The following is an 18,931-nucleotide window of genomic DNA, read 5'->3' as shown; positions in this document are numbered from 1 at the left end:
CTCCCTCTGCACCCCCACCTAGCTTCCTTGCTCCTCCAACAGTTCTCAGACTGTGCCCGAGACTCCCCTAGAGGACTCATTAAAACAGACAGCTGAGTACCTCAAAGTACCCCAGTGTTCATTGCAGCACTGTTTACAATAGCTAGGACGTGAAGCAACCTGGATGTCCATTGACAGATGAACGGATAAAGAAGTTTATCCATTGGAATATTCAGTTCAGTTGAGTCGCTCAGTCGTGTCTGACTCTTTGCAACCCCATGAATCGAAGCACGCCAGGCCTCCCTGTCCATCACCAACTCCCGGAGTTCACTCAGACTCACGTCCATTGAGTCGGTGATGCCATTCAGCCATCTCATCCTCTGTCGTCCCCTTCTCCTCCTGTCCCCAATCCCTGCCAGCATCAGGGTCTTTTCCAATGAGTCAACTCTTCGCATGAGGTGGCCAAAGTATTGGAGTTTCAGCTTCAGCATCAGTCCTTCCAATGAACACCCAGGACTGATCTCCTTTAGAAAGGATGGTTGGACCTCCTTGCAGTCCAAGGGACTCTCAAGAGTCTTCTCCAGCACCACAGTTCAAAAGCATCAATTCTTTGGCGCTCAGCTTTCTTCACAGTCAAACTCTCACATCCATACATGACCACTGGAAAAACAATGGAATATTATTCAGCCATTAAAAGGAACAAATTTGAGTCAGTTCTAATGAGGTGGATGAGCCTAGATCCTGTTACACAGAGTGAAAGAAATCAGAAAGAGAAAAACAAATACTATATATTAATGTATATATATGGAATCTAGAAAAATGTTACTGATGAACTTATTTGCAAGACAGGAATAGAGACACAAACAGAGAGAACAGACTGTGGACACAGTGGGAAAGAAAAGGGTAGAACAAATGGAGAGAGTAGCATTAAAACATATACATTACCATATGCAAAATAGATAGCCCGTGGGAAATCGCTGTCTAACATAGGGGCTCACCCCGGTGCTCTGTGACAGCCCAAAGGGGTGGGATGGGATGCGGGGTGGAAAGGAGGTTCCAGGGGGAGGGGATATGTATGCGTATGACTGACTCATGTTGTATGGCAGAAACTAAGACAACACTCTAAAGCAAATCTCCTCCAATTACAAAAAGAACTACCAAAAGTACTAGCAAAAATTCCTGAGTAAAACATTTTTTAAAAGCGTGTAACTACAGCATTCTGTATCATTAAAATATTAATACCATGTACTCAATTTGATAGGTTTTCTACGTAGATTATTTTTTAAATAATATAGATTAGTAAATTTCACAGGCTTGTCCACTTTTTCAGTTCAGTTCAGTCCCGTCCAACCCTTTGCGACCCCGTGGACTGCAGCACTCTAGGTTTCCCTGTCCTTCACCATCTCTGGTGTTTACTCAAACTCTTGTCCATTGAGTCGGTGATGCCATCCGACCATCTCATCCTTTGCCATCCCCTTCTCTTCCTGCCTTCAATCTTTCCCAGCATCAGGGTCTTTTCCAATGAGTCACTTCTTCCCATCAGGTGGCCAAAGTATTGGAACTTCAGCTTCAGCATCAGTCCTTCCAATGAATATTCAGGACTGATTTCCTTTAGGATTGACTGGTTTGATCTCCTTGCAGTCCAGTGGATTCTCAAGAGTCTTATCCAACACCACAGTTCAAAAGCATCAGTTCTTCAGCACTCAACTTTCTTTATGGTCCAACTCTCACACCCATACATGATTACTGGAAAAATCATAGCTTTGACTAGACAGACTTTTGTTGGTCAAGTAATGTCTCTGCTTTTTAATATGCTGTCTAGGTTGGTCATAACATTTCTTCCAAGGAGCAAGTGTCTTTTAATTTCATGGCTGCAGTCACCATCTGCAGTGATTTTGGAGCCCCAACCGGATGCCATGATCTTCGTTTTTTGAATGTTGAGTTTTAAGCCAGCTATTTCACTCTCCTCTTTCACTTTCATCAAGAGACTCTTTAGTTCTTCTTCATTTTCTGCCATAAAGGTGGTGTCCTCTGCATATCTGAGGTTACTGATATTTTTCCCAGCAATCTTGATCCCAGCTTGCGCTTCATCCACTCCAGCATTTTGCATGATGTACTCTGCATATAAATTAAATAAACAGGATGACAGTATACAGCCTTGACATACTCCTTTCCCAATTTTGAACCAGTCTGTTGTTCCATGTCGGGTTCTAACTGTTGTTTCTTGACCTGCATACAGATTTCTCAGGAGGCAGGTAAGGTGGTCTGGTATTGCCATCCCTTGAAGAATTTTCCAGTTTGTTGTGATCCACACAGTCAAAGGCTTTGGCATAGTCAATAAAGCAGAAGTAGATGTTTTTTCTAGAACTCTCTTGCTTTTTTGATGATCCAACAGATGTTGGCAATTTGATCTCTGGTTCCTCTGCCTTTTCTAAATCCAGCTTGAACATCTGGAAGTTTTTGGTTCACTTACTATTGAAGCCTTGCTTGGAGAATTTTGAGCATTACTTTGCTAGCATGTGAGATGAGTGCAATTGTGCGGTAGTTTGAACATTTTTTGGCATTGCCTTTCTTTGAGACTGGAATGAAATCCTGTGGCCACTGCTGAGTTTTCCAAATATGCTGGCATATTGAGTGCAACACTTTCACAGCATCATCTTTTGGGATTTGAAATAGCTCCACTGGAATTCCATCACCTCCACTAGCTTTGCTTATACTGATGTTTCGTAAGGCCCACTTGACTTCGCACTCCAAGATGTCGGGCTCTAGGTGAGTGATCACACCATCGTGGTTATCTGGGTCATTAGGACCTTTTTTGTATAGCTGTTCTGTCTATTCTTTCCACTTCTTAGATAATATTAAAAACCCAATATAGTTTAAACAATTTCGATAAATTTTTCAGAATTTAAAAAAATTGTAGAAACAGTTTTTCACAGATGAATTTAATTTATAGGCTAATAGATTTGATTTTTTAAGTAAATAACATCGGTTACATTAGAATATAGACTTTCCCAGGTGCAAAGAGTTGGACACAGCTGAGGGACTAAGCACAGCACCGTGGCTCAGAGGTAAAGAATCTGCCTGAAACGCAGAAGTCTTGGGAGATGCGGGTTCAATCCCTGGGTTGGGGAGATCTCCTGGAGGAGAAAACGGCAATCTGCTCCAGCGTTCTTTCTGGATAAATCCCATGGACAGAGGAGCCTGGCATAGCCTTATAGTCCATGAGGTCACAAAGAGTCGGACACGACTAAGCCACTGAACACACACACACACACACACACACATTAGAATATATGGTTTCTTTTTAGGATCTAAAGGGACTAGTTCTGTCTAAAACAACTGTTGAGTGGATAAAATAAGGATGACTTTAGTTTGCCTTTAAACTCTTCCTGATTCAGATTGGAATAAAGTGAAATCTGTAGGTCAAAAAAAAAAAAAAATGTTGAGCCTGTTCCTAAAGTTTCATAGTTTTTTAGGATTCTTTTGGCTACTCTCTTACCATGTCTTTCTGTCTAGCTTTTAGAGTTGGTTTCTTGATACCTGGTTTCCCTGATGGCTCAGCAGTAAAGAATCCACCTCCCAATGCAGGAGATGTGGGTTCGATCCTTGGGTTGGGAAGATCCCCTGGAGAAGGAAATGGCAACCCACTCCAGTACTCTTGCCTGGGAAATCCCAAGGACAGAGGAGCCTGGCAGGCTACAGTGCAAGGGGTCACAAAGAGTCAGACACGACTGAGCACACAGGCATGCGTGCGCACGTGTTGAATCTACAGATCAAATTAAGAGGAACTGACATCTTGACAATATTGGGTCTTCCAATCCATAAACATGGAATACTTCTTCCGTCAACCATGCACCCTGAGTTTCTCATTCAGCAGTCTGGGGACCTGAGGCTTTGTATTTCTGCCTCATGCCCAGGGGACCCCCACTTTGAGAATTGCTCTCCTAGATCCCTGCCTGGCTTGGGAGTTGGAGCCATTCTAAAGACTGGGAACCTTCTGGGCTGGGCCCCGGGGTAGCAGAGGGAGCTTTGGTTCCCATGCAAATCACAGCAGGCTGGTTCTGCTGGAATTTGCATGCTAACACTGACTCTTTCAGATTTTTAATCTCCATCAGATACACAGTGGGTGCCAGGAATTCACAGGTGTGGAGGTTCAAGGAGACACTGCCACTTGCGGGAAAGGGCTTTTTCTCTAAGTATCTGATTCCTCAATTTCCTGGGTGAATTTCTTGCCTCGTGGGACTCTCCCCTCCCCCAATAAATACCTCCCAGGAAATCTCAGAAAATCAACTCCAGGTCTAAAACTAGCAGGGCGTGGAGGTGGCCTCTGGCTGACCCCAAGGTGAGTCCAGCTGGGTGGGACTGAGCAGTCAGAGGATCCTTGGAGGACAGAAGGTGACCCTGCCAGCAGAGGGTGGGCACACGGGACACCCCGCTTCCCTTCCTAGAGGAGATGAAGGCCAGCCTGCGGAGGGGCCCGGCCTCCCAGGAGGAAGGAACAGCCTGGGCGGGGCTCAGAGGCTGACACCGGGCCTCCACTGGGTCAGGCGGGTGACTCGGTGGCCGCCCTCCTGCCTGCGACTCCAACTCCTGGTGCTCACACAGCCCTGCCCCTTCCCCTCCTCCTGGGCTGGCCCTGCCAGGTGCCCCCTCGTCGGTGCCAGCCACGCAGAACCCCCACCAGGAGTGCTCAGCAACGTGAGTGGGAGTCCCACAGAGTGCTAGCTCTGGCCCATCTCCCTGGCTGGGAGGATGAGAAGGCATGGAAGCTTGGCTTCAGTCTCCGTGGGCATTCTGACAGTTCTCTCTGCTTCCCAGAGTCTGCAAAGGCTCAGAGTCCTCACGGGGCCAGCCCAGAGTCTGCTCTAGAGAAGCAGAGGCCCCCAAGAGGGAGGGGTGGGTGGCCGTGGCTTCAGAATGCAGGAACACGGCCGCTGGGATTGTTGTTGGGATTGGGGTGTCTGATCAGGGCACACCAAGTGCCAGAGTTGTTTCCATGGACCCTAGACCCAGCCCTGTGGGCCCCCAGAGACCACAGGCTTGCCCTTTTAGCCAGCAGATGGGCCATCCTGGAGACCCTAGGCCCCTAACCCCATGCCTTCTCCCAGCATTGGGGCTCTGGTGCCCCAAAGTCCAGCAGCACCTCTGAGCCCAGATCCTGACGCTGGGAGTGGGGAGGACCAGGGAGATGCACGTGGCCCAGTCTGGGGCTGCCGAGGGCCCCTCGTCGGCACCCCCACGGAGTCTTTGTAAACAGGCAAGAACCACTCTGCTAAACGTCCACCCGCAGCCAGGAATCGAGTGGCCGGGGGCCTGGGCTTCAAGTGCACACACAGAATCCTAGCCATGCCGCCCAACAGCCGTGTGGCCCTGGGCTTCCCGGGGCCTTTCCAGGTTCTGGAAATTGGGACGAGGACCTGTGCCCTGAGCTGCAGCGAAGGTTTACAGGGCTTGCAGAGCCACAAGCCTGCGTCCAGGCAAGGCCTAGAGCAAGTGAGCCAGGGATCCCATCACTGCCAGTTCCGATCGGGAACCCTGGGCACCCAGCTGGGGAGCATCAGAGTGGGTGCTTGGGAAGTTCGAGAGGCCTGGCTCAGCTTTTCCAAAGCCATGCAAGCCCACAGCCACCCTGGCCCTCGAAGTGCGGACCTCAGTGTGGCTTTGGCCTCTGTCATCTGGCCAGAGCCCAGGCAGGTCCGCCACAGGCCCCGGCACACAAGCTGCTCACCAGCGTCAGCAGAGGGTGAGCAAAGAGACACTTTGCAGCCAAGTGTCCTGCCTGCTCTTTCCCTGTGTCCACAGCACCCGCCTCCCCCTGCCTGGGCCTGGAGTCCTCTCTGTAGACCCACTACTCTGCAAACAGGCATCTGGATGGTCCGCTCGGGCTGCCTTTCAAAAGGTCCCATGGACTGGGATGCTTGAATGACAGAAACTTACTCTCTCCGGGCCTGGAGGCTGGAATCCCAGGCCCAGGTGTGGGCAGGGCTGGTCCTCCTGAGGCCTCCCTCCTGGGCGTGCAGACAGCCGTCTCCTCCCCGTGTCCTCACCAGGTCGCCCCTCTGTGTGAGTCTGTGTCCTGACCTCCTTTTCTATAAGGGCACCAGTCCTGTGGGATTCAGACTACCCTAGTGACCTCATTTTACCTTAATTACATCTTTAAAGGCCTGTTCTCCAAATACGGTCACATACTGATCTGTTGGGAGTCAGGACCTCAGTATAGGGTTTGGGAGGCTACAACAGCCCATAGCAGCATCTGTCTCCAGGAGCCTGTGAATGGCACGTGTGTAATGGGAGAGGAGGCCCAGTGCCCACTTGCCCCCACTCACTGTAGCTGGACCAGTAGGCTTTGCTCCTTCCCTTCCTCTTTTCTCAAGAAAGTAAAGCCTGGTGTTCCCAGGAAGCCTCAGGGTTGGATGCCCAGTGTTTCTGGTTGTATAACATCCCCTATGGGGGCTGAAGGCCTGTCCAGCCAGGTTTGCAGCCAGTGAGGCCAGGATCCCAGCCAAGGTGCATCCATGGGTGATGCTACCCATGCTTTCTGGGTGGGACCCCCCGCATCCATCCCACAGAGTCTATGGATTCCTCTAGGCAGCCCGACATCCGGCTGGCAAGGTCTGGCATCCATGGGCAGAGGGGAGCCGTGTGATGGTGCAGCTCTCAGGAATGGGGGCGGGTCAGCAGAGGAGACCCAGACAGAGAGCCAGCTGTGTGCCCACCACCATTCATCGTCTTGCCCTCAAGCGGCCAAAGGCAGCAACTGCCAACACCTACCAATGACCACTTCCCATCCTCGAATGGTATGTGCTTCTTAGGGTTTATTGATTTATGTAAAACTATTTACCTTTGCACCATGTGGCCCCAATCTGCACTCACGGGGTTTCTTTATCACCATTTTCACTGTGTTGTGTTCTTATTCAGTCATTAAGTCATATCTGACACTTTGTGACCTTATGGACTGCATGCAGCATGCCAGGATCCTCTGTCCTCCACTATCTCCTGGAGTGTGCCCAAATTCTTGTCCATTGAGTGGGTGATGCCATCCAATCACCTCATCCTTTGTCATCCCCTTCTCCTCCTGCCCTCAATCTTTCCCAGCATCAGATTCTTTTCCAATGAGTCAGCTCTTTGCATCAAGTAGTCAAAGTATTGGAGCTTCAGTATCAGTCCTTCCAATGAATATTCTGAGTTGATTTCCTTTAGGATCAACTGGTTTGATCTCCTTGCTGTCCGAGGGACTCTCAAGAGTTTTCTCCAGCACCACAATTCAAAAGTATCAATTCTTTGGCATTCAGCCTTCTTGATGGTCCAACAATCACATCTGTATATGACTACTGGAAAAACCATAGCTTTACTATCACTTTTTATGGACCTTTGTTGGCAAACTGATGTCTCTGCTTTTTAATATGATATCTAGATTTTGTCATAGTTTTCCTTCAAAGGGGCAAGTGTCTTATAATTTCATGGTTGCAGTCACCATCTTCAGTTATTTTGAAGCCCAAGAAAATAAAATCTGTCACTGCTTCTACTTTTTCTCCTTCTATTTCCACTGCTACCCTCCCACTAAATCTCACTCTCCATGTCTCTCAATTTCTCCCTCTCTCTCTCCTTCACACAGACCCACACACATCCAATTTATGAGTCCCTGATTTCCTATTGAGTAGAAACAGAAGTCTGAAAATCCATTATTACTGTTTGTAAAGTAAGAGTCACTAGGCTATGACCGAGGGCCTACCGAAAGTGGATGTAACAGCATTGAGCCTTTTGGGAAGACCTCGTGCTCCGTTTGCTTCCTTCTTGTCTGGAAAGCTGACGTTCTCAGAGCTAGGGCTTGGTTATTCTCCTAACTGCTCTGTCTCCCTTTATCTCCCGCTTGGCCCAGCTCCTAGCTAAGCTAATCTTCACTCCAAGTTCTGAGTTAGTGAGGACTTGATCAGCTGCAATTCAGCTATTACAACATCCTTACCTCTTGTTCAGCCCACACTACACACCAGAGAAGCCATTGTATTCTGTCCACTGCATGAGTGAGTGAGTGAAAACCACTCAGTCATGTCTGACTCTTTGTGACACCATGGACTATAGAGTCCATGGAATTCTCCAGGATTCTACTGGAGTGGGTAGACTTTCCCTTCTCCAGGGGATCTTCCCAACCTAGGGACTGAACCCAGGTTTCCCACATTGCAGGCAGATTCTTTACCAGCTGAGCCACAAGAGAAGTCCACAGTGTAAATCAGATCAAACTCATGTGCTTGAGACCCTTCAGTGGTTCCTGCTGCTTGGTGGATACTTCAACTCCTTAGGCTAACTCTCAAGGTTTTTCATTGTTTGACTCTGGTTCCAACTAAGATTTTGACAGCAGTTCCAGTTTGTGGATTGTTTCCCACAGCAAACAATTCTTGGACATGAGCTGGGAATCCTATAATTCCACTCAATTCTGACACTACCAGCCTGGAGATAGTACAGACCCTACAATCACAGCCTCACCCACAAGAGCCCCCAATCCCACTTAGATGCCAGTATCAAATCCAGGTCACCATCTGTGCTTCTGACCCACTAGCTACGATTTAGGGGTTCCAGTGACTCTCTCCTGGGGTTCAGTTATTTTGTATAGCAGTTCACAGGACTCAGAGAAACATTTTGCCTCCTAGTTCACACAAACACACACACACACAGAGTCACTCAGTCGTGTCCGACTCTTTTCGAGCCCATGAACTGTAGCCCACCAGGCTCCTCTGTCCATGTGATTCTCCAGGCAAGAATATTGAAGTGGGTTGCCATTCCATTCTCCAGGGGATCTTCCTGACCCAAGGATCAAACCCAGGTCTCTCACATAGCAGACAGATTCTTTATTGCCTGAGCCCCCAGGTTTATTACAAAAGGATGTAACTCAAGAACACACAGATGGAGGAGACACACAGGGCAAGGTATGAGGGGAGGTTCGGAGCTCCCATGATCTCTGAGCACTGCTCTCCTCAAATCTGCACATGTCCACCAACCTGGAAGCTCCCAGAACCCTGTCCTTTTGGGGGTTTTTGGAGGATTCATTACACACGCACAATTGGTCAAATCATTGGTGATTGGTGATGGGTTCACCCTCCCTGTGGTGGGGCTGAATTTCTGTCTCTGATGTGTGTGGTTGGCTCTCCTGGCAGCCAGCCTCCATCCTTGGTAGTTTCCAAAAATCACATTGTCAACATAACAAAAGACACCTTTGTGCTCTCGTCACAGGAAACTCCAAGGCGTTTAGGGTCTCTGTGCCAGGAATGGGGACTAAGACCAAATTTATATTTCTTATTAAAAATCATAATATCACACTTGGCCAGACCTCAATTCTGCCTAACCAGCCCTTTGGGCAATCATGCCCATCTCTGCCCTGGATGTAGAATGTTCTCCAACTTCTCCAGTGTGGAAGACCCTGGCACATGCGCCCCAGTTAATAAATGGAGCGTCGTGGTGCACTGTGTCTTGTGCATTGATGTCACTCCCAGTGCAAACCTCTCTCCGTCCGTGAGATTCAAAAGATGCAAAAGATGCTCCCCAGACCCAGAGTGGTCAATCAGCATTTCTTAGCCCCCTGGCTATTGTGGCTGAATCAGAAATGGGCATGTGACCCCGATCAAATCCACGTGAGCCCATCCAGGGATTACAGCCTTCTCAGAGGAAGGCAGAAATGAGAAATGGAGAAATTGAGACTGAGATCTGATGATAGCATTTGAGCCTCTGGATCCAGCCATTCCTGAAGCTGAAATCTCTGGGCTTCTCAACACATGCTTAAGCCACCTACACTCAGAAAGACTCCTGTCCCATTGAAATACGAAATGTGAGTACAGCTGCCTGGTCTTGGGAGAGACTGACACCTGGACGGACATAATTATTCCATCTGGGCGCTCTTTCCTCCCCAGCTTAGCACATGCACAGGCAGCCTGGACCAATGGGTCTAAGATGTAATGAGCTTCTGTGAGCTCAAGCGTTGCCACTCGTGTGGTTGAATCATTTGATTGGCCCCCTCATTGGACACCAGCGGTGGACCTGGGAGGATCTGACACCTTCTTGACAGTCCGTATTCATGCTTCTCGGGGTGTCCCTTCTCCTGGGTGTTCTCCGAGGGGTGCTGAGCAGGGCCATCACATGGCTCCTTCTTGCTGCCCTTCCCCCTCCACCAGCTCTGGGAGCGATTCCAGCCTCGGCGACTTTCTTCTCCTGGTCCGAGCTGCTGCATGCAGAGCCAGGTCGGAGCTTGCGGCTGAAGACACAGGGAGGAGCCGGGCCGCCCCACTTTCTCATTCTTCGTCAGGGTGTGCCTGGCCTCAGACCCGGGAGAGACAATTCGCTTTCGGTGGGGGCCCTGCCAGGAGGAGCGCCGGGGCTGGACCGGGAGCCGGGTCCGGGGGTCAGCCCCCCACCCCGAGTCTGAGAGGAGGGAAGGGCAGTCCCGGGACACGGGCTCCAAGCGGAGGAACAGAGCGAACACGACGGTTGACAATGGGGCTTTGATCTGCCTAATGTCACAAGACAGCCGGGGACAGACGCCAGGCCCCGGGTGCCTCCCGGTTCCCACAGGAGATGCCCTGCGCAGGTATTCACACGGGGAAATTCTTGGCAGGCCCGGGGCCCTGGGTCCGTGCCCGTCGCAGACACAGCGTGCAGCAATTAGGTTTTGGAAGATGGTGGGTGAGGCTTCAGCCCGCAGCCCGAAGGTGGCGTCGGAGGGCGGGGGCAAGGCCAGCCCCAGCGGGAGTGGGTGCCCGCCTGCTGTGGACGAGGGTGAGCGCGAGGAATGCTTGTGGTCAGGGCAGCCGGCCGGCCGAGGAGACTGGGCTGGCACCCTCGACAATACACGTTCTGTCCCCCAGCTGGCGGTGACCTTCGCCAAAGCCCTCGATGAATGTGCCGTGTTGCTCCCAGGTGCAGTCCCAGCCGCCGGCGCTGGAAACACATGAAGAGGCCGCGCCGTGGGGAGCGTTCACAGGACGTGTTGTAACTCGGGTGCCCACGAGGGCTGCCCTGGGGCTCGGGCCAGGCCGGTGGGGCTGCCAGGGGCCAGTCCTCCGGGCTGTCAGGATTCATTATCTCCACCTGTGCTCAGGAACAATGGCCTCACCTGTAACTCGCTCCCGTCCTGGGGTGGATGAAAGGCCTGCACCTCCTGCCAGCGGCTCTGGTTTCCCGCCCGCTCCCCAGGGAAGGAAGCAGCAAGAGGTGCCCGGAGCCGGAGAGATAGCGGCTGGAGGGAGGAGACCACCTGAGTGCTTCCTGCTCTGGCCTCCGGACCGCTGGAAGTGTGGGTCGCTGACCTCGGGCCCGCTGCGGACGAAATCTCCATCAACCTCTGTGTCCTCCGTCGTGGCCTCTGAGAGCGGTGGCATCAGCCTCGCAATGGCGTACACATAGCTGCGTATTAATAAGCCCCCAGACGCGTTCGCTGGATGCTGTGCTGGGCATCACGGGCGCTCACTCATTCAATCCACAGGAACAGCCGCCACCAGCATCGCCGGCTTCACATCTGGGGAAACTGAGGCCCCAGCTGGTAACAAACCACCTTGGCTGTGAACCTGGGCATCTGGTATCCCCGTCCACACAGGTCCCCTTGGTGACAGGGGGATTCCCTGAACACACTTCCCTGTTCATGCCCTTCCCACCGCCCACCCAACCCCTGGGGCAGGGACCCTCGCTCCCAACTCAGGTGACTGTCAGACCAGTAAGAAGGCAACTGGGTCAAACAAGCATCATTTCTTGAGCTTCTCCCCAGGCCGGGCACGTCCCGAGTGCTTCCATGCAGGACCTCAGCTTCCTCTCCCAACATCCCAACCTGTGGAGGCAGGATCACCATCCCCATTTTACAGATGAGAAAGCTGAGGGGGAGAGTGATTAGGTAGCTGACTGAGGTCCACCCAGCTCATCAGTGGTGGTGATGGATTTCCATGTCTAGTCTGAATGAAGGGAGACCAGGGGAAGGGGCATGTCAAAGATGGGAGAAAGGACGCTGGCTCACTCGCAGGCATCGTCTCCAGTGGGTGCTCCATCCCAGGGAAGACACCTCCCCGTCCCCGCCTGTGATGACCCACAGCAGCCATGCCTCCAGGACCCCCCACTTCTGGGGCATCAAGGCCTGTTGCACTCTCCATGCTCTGGGTCTGAATACTTTGGGGGTTTTGAGGACCCCACTCGGAAATCGTAACAGCGAGTGGCATTTTCCGGTCCCAGGAGAGTGTTTGCTGAGGTCCAGAGTGGGTAAACCAGGACCCACGGAGAAGGAGAAATGGCAAGCATCTTGCCAGAACCTCCAACCCTGCTCAAAGCTATCGTGTACAGACAGACATGACCCTGCACGTCCCCAGCAGTAAAATATTTAGATACCAGAGAGCAAGTTCACATGTCAACAACAGACCCTTTGTCCCGGTGGAGGAGACAAGGAAGGGTGGGAATCTGCATTTCTGAGCACATCTTCCGATTCTGTGGATGGCCGAGCCTACCTGGCACTCGCCACCCCCGTGTCTGGGCGACCCGGTGCAGGCGGGCGTCTGGGCGACCCGGTGCAGGCGGGCGTCTGTGTGCCGGGCGCTGGGCCAACACGAGAGCCCCGGGAACGGAATAATGAAGAATTAATTTACCCAGCAGGGCCCTTTCAGTGTCTGGGAAGCTCTCACACCTTCTCCGAGGGGGCAGACGTGTTTCCTTGGGAGGAATGCCGTTACACAATCGGTCTGTCAAGAGGCCACATTAAGAATCCAGGCGAGGTTGCTTCAGCTGCGGCCGGCTCCTTTGATTCACACACTCCCCACGGGCAGACCCAGACCCCTGGCTCCCTGCTGCCCCGAGAAGGCACAAACCACCCGCAAGGGACCCCACACAGGAGCCAGAGAAAACACGGTGGGAACGCACCCTGCCCCCATAGACAGGGGCTTATACCCTGAGTCCCATGGAGCCCCCGATGTCCGTTTTGTAGCTCCAACACCCATTGTGCAGAGGGGCACACTGAGGAACACACAGCCCCAGGGCCAGCAAGGAGCATAGCAGAGCTGACCAAGCCCACAGGACACAGGCAGGGCAGCTCACAGAACAGATGGGGACACGGCTGAGGCTGGAAGGGCAGCTGATGCGCTGAGACCAGCAAAGAAGAGAACAAAGGATTGACCAGCTGCTGGAGAGTGTGTGGAGGGAAGGGAACTTTCCTGCACTGCTGGTGGGAATGTAAATTTATACAGCCACTGGAGATTCCTTTGGGGGAAAAAAAAAAAAAAAAAACTAGGAATAAAACTACCATATGACCCAACAATCTCACTACTGGGCTTGTGCCTTGAGGAGGCCATAAATGAAAAAGATACATGTACCCCACTGTTCGCGGCAGCACTATTTACAATAGCTAAGACATGAAAGCAACCTAGACGCCCATCAAGAGATGAATGAATAAAGAAGTTGTGGTACATACATACGATGGAATATCACTCAGCCATAAAAAGGAACGCATATGAGTCCGTTCCAATGAAGTACATGGACCTATTACACAGAGGGAAGTGAGTCAGAAAGAGAAAAACAAATATCATAGTGATGCACATATACGGAATCTAGAAAGAGGATACTGATGAAGCTATTTGCAGGGTGGCAGTGGAGATGCGGATATGGAAAACAGACCTTTGGACGCGGTGAGGGAAGGAGAGGGTGGGACAACTTGGGTCGGGAGCGTGGAGACACTCACGCTGCCATGTGTGAAGTAGAGAAGCAGTGGAAACTGCTGTGTGATGCAGCGAGTTCAACCTGGTGCTCTGTGACAACCGAGAGGAGAGGGATGGGGTGGGAGCCGGGAGGGAGGTTCAAGACAGAGGGGACATATGTACACCTATGGCTGATTCATGTTAATGTACGGCAGAAATCTACACAATATTGTAAGGCAGTTATCCTCCACTTAAAATAAATACATTTTTTAAAAAACGCGTTAGTGTTAGTCGCTCAGTTGTGTCCGACTCTTTGCGACCCCATGGACTGAAAAAGAGCAACCAGCCGCATCAAAATATAAAGGGAAGGAAAGGGAACCCAGTGGGCTCTTCACAGGTTGAAGGAAGGAGCTTCCAAGCTCACCAGGCTGGGGACCCTTTGAAGATCCCCAGGATTCAAACCAGCTCCCCTGTCGAATCACCAGAGGCTCTGTGAGAGGATTCCCACAGGAGAAGAAGGGGGAGGTAGAGGGTGAGATGGTTGGATTCCATCACCGACTCAATGGACATGAGTTTGAGCAAGCTCCAGGAGATAGTGAAGGACAGGGAAGACTGGAATGCTGCAATCCATGGAGTCGCAAAAAGTCGGACAGTGAGTGACTGAACAAAAGCAATATTATTTGATGATTAAAAAAAATGAGCAAGGCATTTTGAATAGTCAACATTATAAAGACAGGAGGTGGAATGGTGGATGCCGGGGGCTGGCAGAGGGGAGGATAGGGAGTTAATATTTCGTGAGGACAATTCCCAATTCACAAGATGAAAAGAGTTACGGGATGGCTGATGGTGGTGGCTGCAGAAAATATTTCCTGCATCTAAAACCCTTGAAATACATACTTAAAAAGGCTAAGATGGCAAGTTTTGTGTTATGGGTATTCTAACACAATGAAAAAGGGGGGCAAGAAAAATGCTTCTGTACATATAAAATCATCTTCAGAAGGATGTCCTTTCAAGAAAGTGTTAACACCAGTTGCCTCCAAGGAAGGGAAGCAGGTAGCTAGAGGATCGGAGTAAGAGGGGGACTTGGGTTCCTTTTGAATCTGGAACCATATGAATGGATGGCAGTCAAAAACTTTCTTCATTTTTAAGAGCAAAAAAAAAGAAGAAGAAATGAGCTGTCCAGCCACAGAAGACATAGAAGAAACATAAAAATGAGAAGTGAGGGAAGCCAGTCTGAAAAGGCTATGCTGTCTGATTCAACTACGTGACATCCGAGAGAAAGGTAGCAGTACGGAGACAGTGAAAAGAGTAGGGGAAGGAAGGACACACAGGTGGAGCACAGAGGACTTTTAGGGCGGTGACACAGGAGGAGGAAGTGGCAACCCACTCCAGAATTCTTGCCTGGAGAATCCCATGAACAGAGGAGCCTGGGGGGCTGCAGTCCATGGAGTCACAAAAGAGTTGGACACGACTGAGCGTGCTCACAGAAGACACTATTCTGGACGTTATAACGGCGGATACGTGATATTATGCATTTTCCAAAACCCACAGAATGTACAACACGAAGTGTGAACCCTAATGTTAACTATAGGCTTTAGTTACTCATAATCTGTCAAGATCACCTTGTCGGTTGTAACAAATAATAACAGATCAAGACTGCTCTCCAATGCCAGCCGCCGGTAACAGAGGCAACTGTGCAGTGGGGAGGAGAGGAAGCATTTGGATCTCTAAATCCGCTCAGTTACTCTGCAACTTAAAAATGCTTAAATTAATGGGGTAGTCACTATGCAGAACAGTATAAAGAGGTTCATTTAAAAACTACAATTGAGATGCCATATAATCCAGCAATCTCAGTCCTGTGCATATATCCAGAAAAGACAAAAACTCTAATATGAAAAGATATATGTACCCCAATGTTCATAGCAGCAGTGCTTACAATAGCCAAGACATTGGAGCAACCTACATACAAATATATATATTGTTGCTCAGTCGCCCAGCCATGTCCGACTCTTTGCAACTGCATGGACTGCAGCACGCCAGGCCTCCCCGTCCCTCACCGTCTCCTGGACTTTGCCCAAGCTCATGTTCATCGCATCAGTGATGCTGTCCAGCCGTCTCATCCTCTGACGCCCTCTTCTCCTTCTGCCCTCAATCTTTCCCAGCATCAGGGACTTTTCCAATGAGTCATCTGTTTGTATCAGATGGCCAAAATACTGGAGCGTAAACTTCAGCATCAGTCCTTCCAGTGACTAATCAGGGTTGATCTCCCTTAAGATTGACTGGTTTGATCTCCTTGCTGTCCTCGGGACTCTCAGGAGTCTTCTCCAGCACCACGATTCAAAGGCATCAATTCTTTGGCGTTCTGCCTTCTTTATAGTCCAGCTCTCGCAACCGTACATGACCACTGGGGAGACCATAGCCTTGACTCTACGGACCTTTGTCGGCAGAGTACCATCTCTACTTTTCAACACGCTGTCCGGGTTTGTCATCGCTCTCCTGCCAAGAAGCAACTGTCTTCTGATTTCATGGCTGCAGTCACCATCCGCAGTGATTTTGGAGCCCCAAAGAGGAAATCTGTCACTGCTTCCACGATTTCCCCTTCTACTTGCCATGCAGGAATGGGGCTGGATGCCATGATCTTAGTTTTTTTAATACTTAATGTTAAGCCAGCCCTTTCACTCTCCTCCTTCACCCTCATCAAGAGGCTCCTCTTCACTTTCTGCCATTAGAGTGGTATCATCCACATATATGAGGTTGTTGGTGTTGTTCCCGCCTATCTTGATTCCAACTTGTAACTCATTCAGCCCTGCATTTCTCTTAAAATCATACACACACACACACATATATATATATATATATATATATATGAATTCAGAATACTCCTCAGCCATAAGAAAGAATGAAATAATGCCATCGGCAGCAACACGGATGGACCTGGAGATTATCATACCAGGCGAAGCAAGTCAGAGAAAGACAAGTATCACTTGATGCTACTTATCTGTGGAATCTTAAAAATGATACAAACGGACTTATTTACAAAGCAGAAATACTCACAGGCACAGAAAACAAACAGCATTACCAAAGGGGAGGAAGTGGGTAGGAGGGGTAAATTAGGAGTTTGGGACTAACTGCTATATATAAAATATATAACCAGCAAGGACCTACTGTGTAGCACTGGGGAACTGTATTCAATATCTTATAAGAACCTATAGTGGAAACGATTCTGGAAAAAGAATATATGTAAGGAACTGACTCACTTTGCAGTACACCTGAAATTAACAGATCATTGTAAATCAACTATATGTTAATTTTTAAAAGTTCCTCATTTTGAAAAAATTTAAATAATAATTTAAACAAACAAATATTTAAATTTATTAAAATAAATAAATTAAATATTTTAAAATGTTGGTTTTTTAAATAATAAAAAACAGAACAAAACCTCCCGAGGCCCATTTCAGAGCTGAGCAGCACTTGGGCAGGGCGCACCCCAGGCTGAGTTCTGACACACAAGGCTATCTCCTGGGGCCCTATTAAAGACGGGCTGTAACAGGAGGCCAGGGCCCCCGGCTGACATCGACATTGCTGCACTCACAGCCCACAGCAAGAGCCTTGTACACAGTAGGTGCTCAATACATATTTGATAAATTAATGAATGTCTGATAAAAGAAAATAAAAGTGTTATCCGTTCAGTTGTGTCTGACTCTTCGCAACCCTAGGGGCTTGCCTGATGGCTCAGAGAGTAAAGAATCTGTCTGCAATATAGGATACCGGAGTTCAATCCTTGGGTCCAGAAGATCCCCTGGAGAAGGGAATGACTACCCACTCCAGTATTCTTGCCTGGAGAATTCGACAGACAGAGGAGCCTGGTGGGCTACAGTCCATGGGGTCACAAAGAGTCGGACACGACTGAGTGACTAAATACTTTCACTTTCCACAACAACAGCAATCCATCATCCAGACCAAGCCTGATTCGGTGTGGAGGGCACTATTCAAGGGTGTGGAATCCGGGGGGTAAGGGATAAGCACACCTGCGTAGACTGGCTCCCACACTCTGGAACCCCTCCCGAGAGGCTGAGGATGAGGTCTGTCTCTTGGTCTGGAATGTCCTTTTCCATCTCCCTCCTCCTGAATCCCTTGTGCTCCTCAGGACCCAGAGTCAAGGCCTCCTCCCCTGTGAAGTCTTCCTTGGTCTGCCTCCAGCTGAGTTGATCCTCCTGGGGTGCCCACTGCGCTGGCTTCAGCCAGAGCATGGATCCTGACACGCTGCAATTGTTTCTCCCTGGTCTTTCTTCTGTCTCCAACAGTAAAGAATCTGCTTCCAATGCAGGAGACCCAGGTTCAATCCCTGGGTCGAGAAGATCCCCTGGAGAAGGGAATGGCTACCCACTCCAGTATTCTTGCCTGGAGAATTCCATGGTCAGAGGAGCCTGGTAGACTGTAGACCATGACATCACAAAGAGTCAGACACAGGACTGAGCTAACAGTTTCGCTTTGATCTTTCTTCAGAATGGAGCTGAGAACAACTCAGAGAAAGGACCACATCTGATTCCCCCTTTGCCCCAGGCAGCCAAAGCTGGTCCCAGAATAACATGTGGTTCATTGAGCATTGATCAGATAGATGGGTGGATGAATGGGTCAATGGATGAGTAGATGGATGGATGGATGGGTGGGTGGACGTACAGATGAACCAAATGGATCCATGGATTGATGGAGGAGGTGACTGAATGGATGGATGGATAGGTGGATGAGTGTATTTATGGATGGATGGACAGATGGGTAGATGGATGGATAGATGGATGAATCAAATGGACCAATGGATTGATGGATGGGTGAGTTAGTGGACAGATGGGTGGATGACTGGATGGATGGGTGGATGAATGGATGGCCATGTGAGTAAATGGGTGAATATATGGATACCTGGATGGTACATGAATGGATATATGGTGGATAAATGGCTGTATATAATTTCCTGTACATCTTCTACAGAGTAACTGCTTGGGACTCCTTGAAAGCCCAAGCCAAGAGAGACCATAAAGTTCATCTACAGACATATGCCCAGAGTCAGTAAGGCCGAAGAGCCATACTGAACAGGTCTGGATCAAGTGCTGGTGAGGCGAGTTCCTTACTCTTGGCGTGATCTGCCTCCCAGGAGGGAAGCCTCTCCTTCTCAGGAGGTTCAGCTGGGGACTCACGCACAGAGATGCACACACAAGCCCCAGACAGCCAGGCTTCTGCGGTCATGGAGCAGCCTACACAGTATCGGCTCAGCAGGGAAGGGCAGCTTTCACTGGGGGTAGCAACTC

This window comes from Bubalus bubalis, chromosome 5, assembly GCF_019923935.1.
Source record: "Bubalus bubalis isolate 160015118507 breed Murrah chromosome 5, NDDB_SH_1, whole genome shotgun sequence".
NCBI classification, from domain to species: domain Eukaryota; kingdom Metazoa; phylum Chordata; class Mammalia; order Artiodactyla; family Bovidae; genus Bubalus; species Bubalus bubalis.
The sequence above is the reverse complement of the archived record's forward strand: the minus strand, read 5'-3'. Positions refer to the sequence as shown.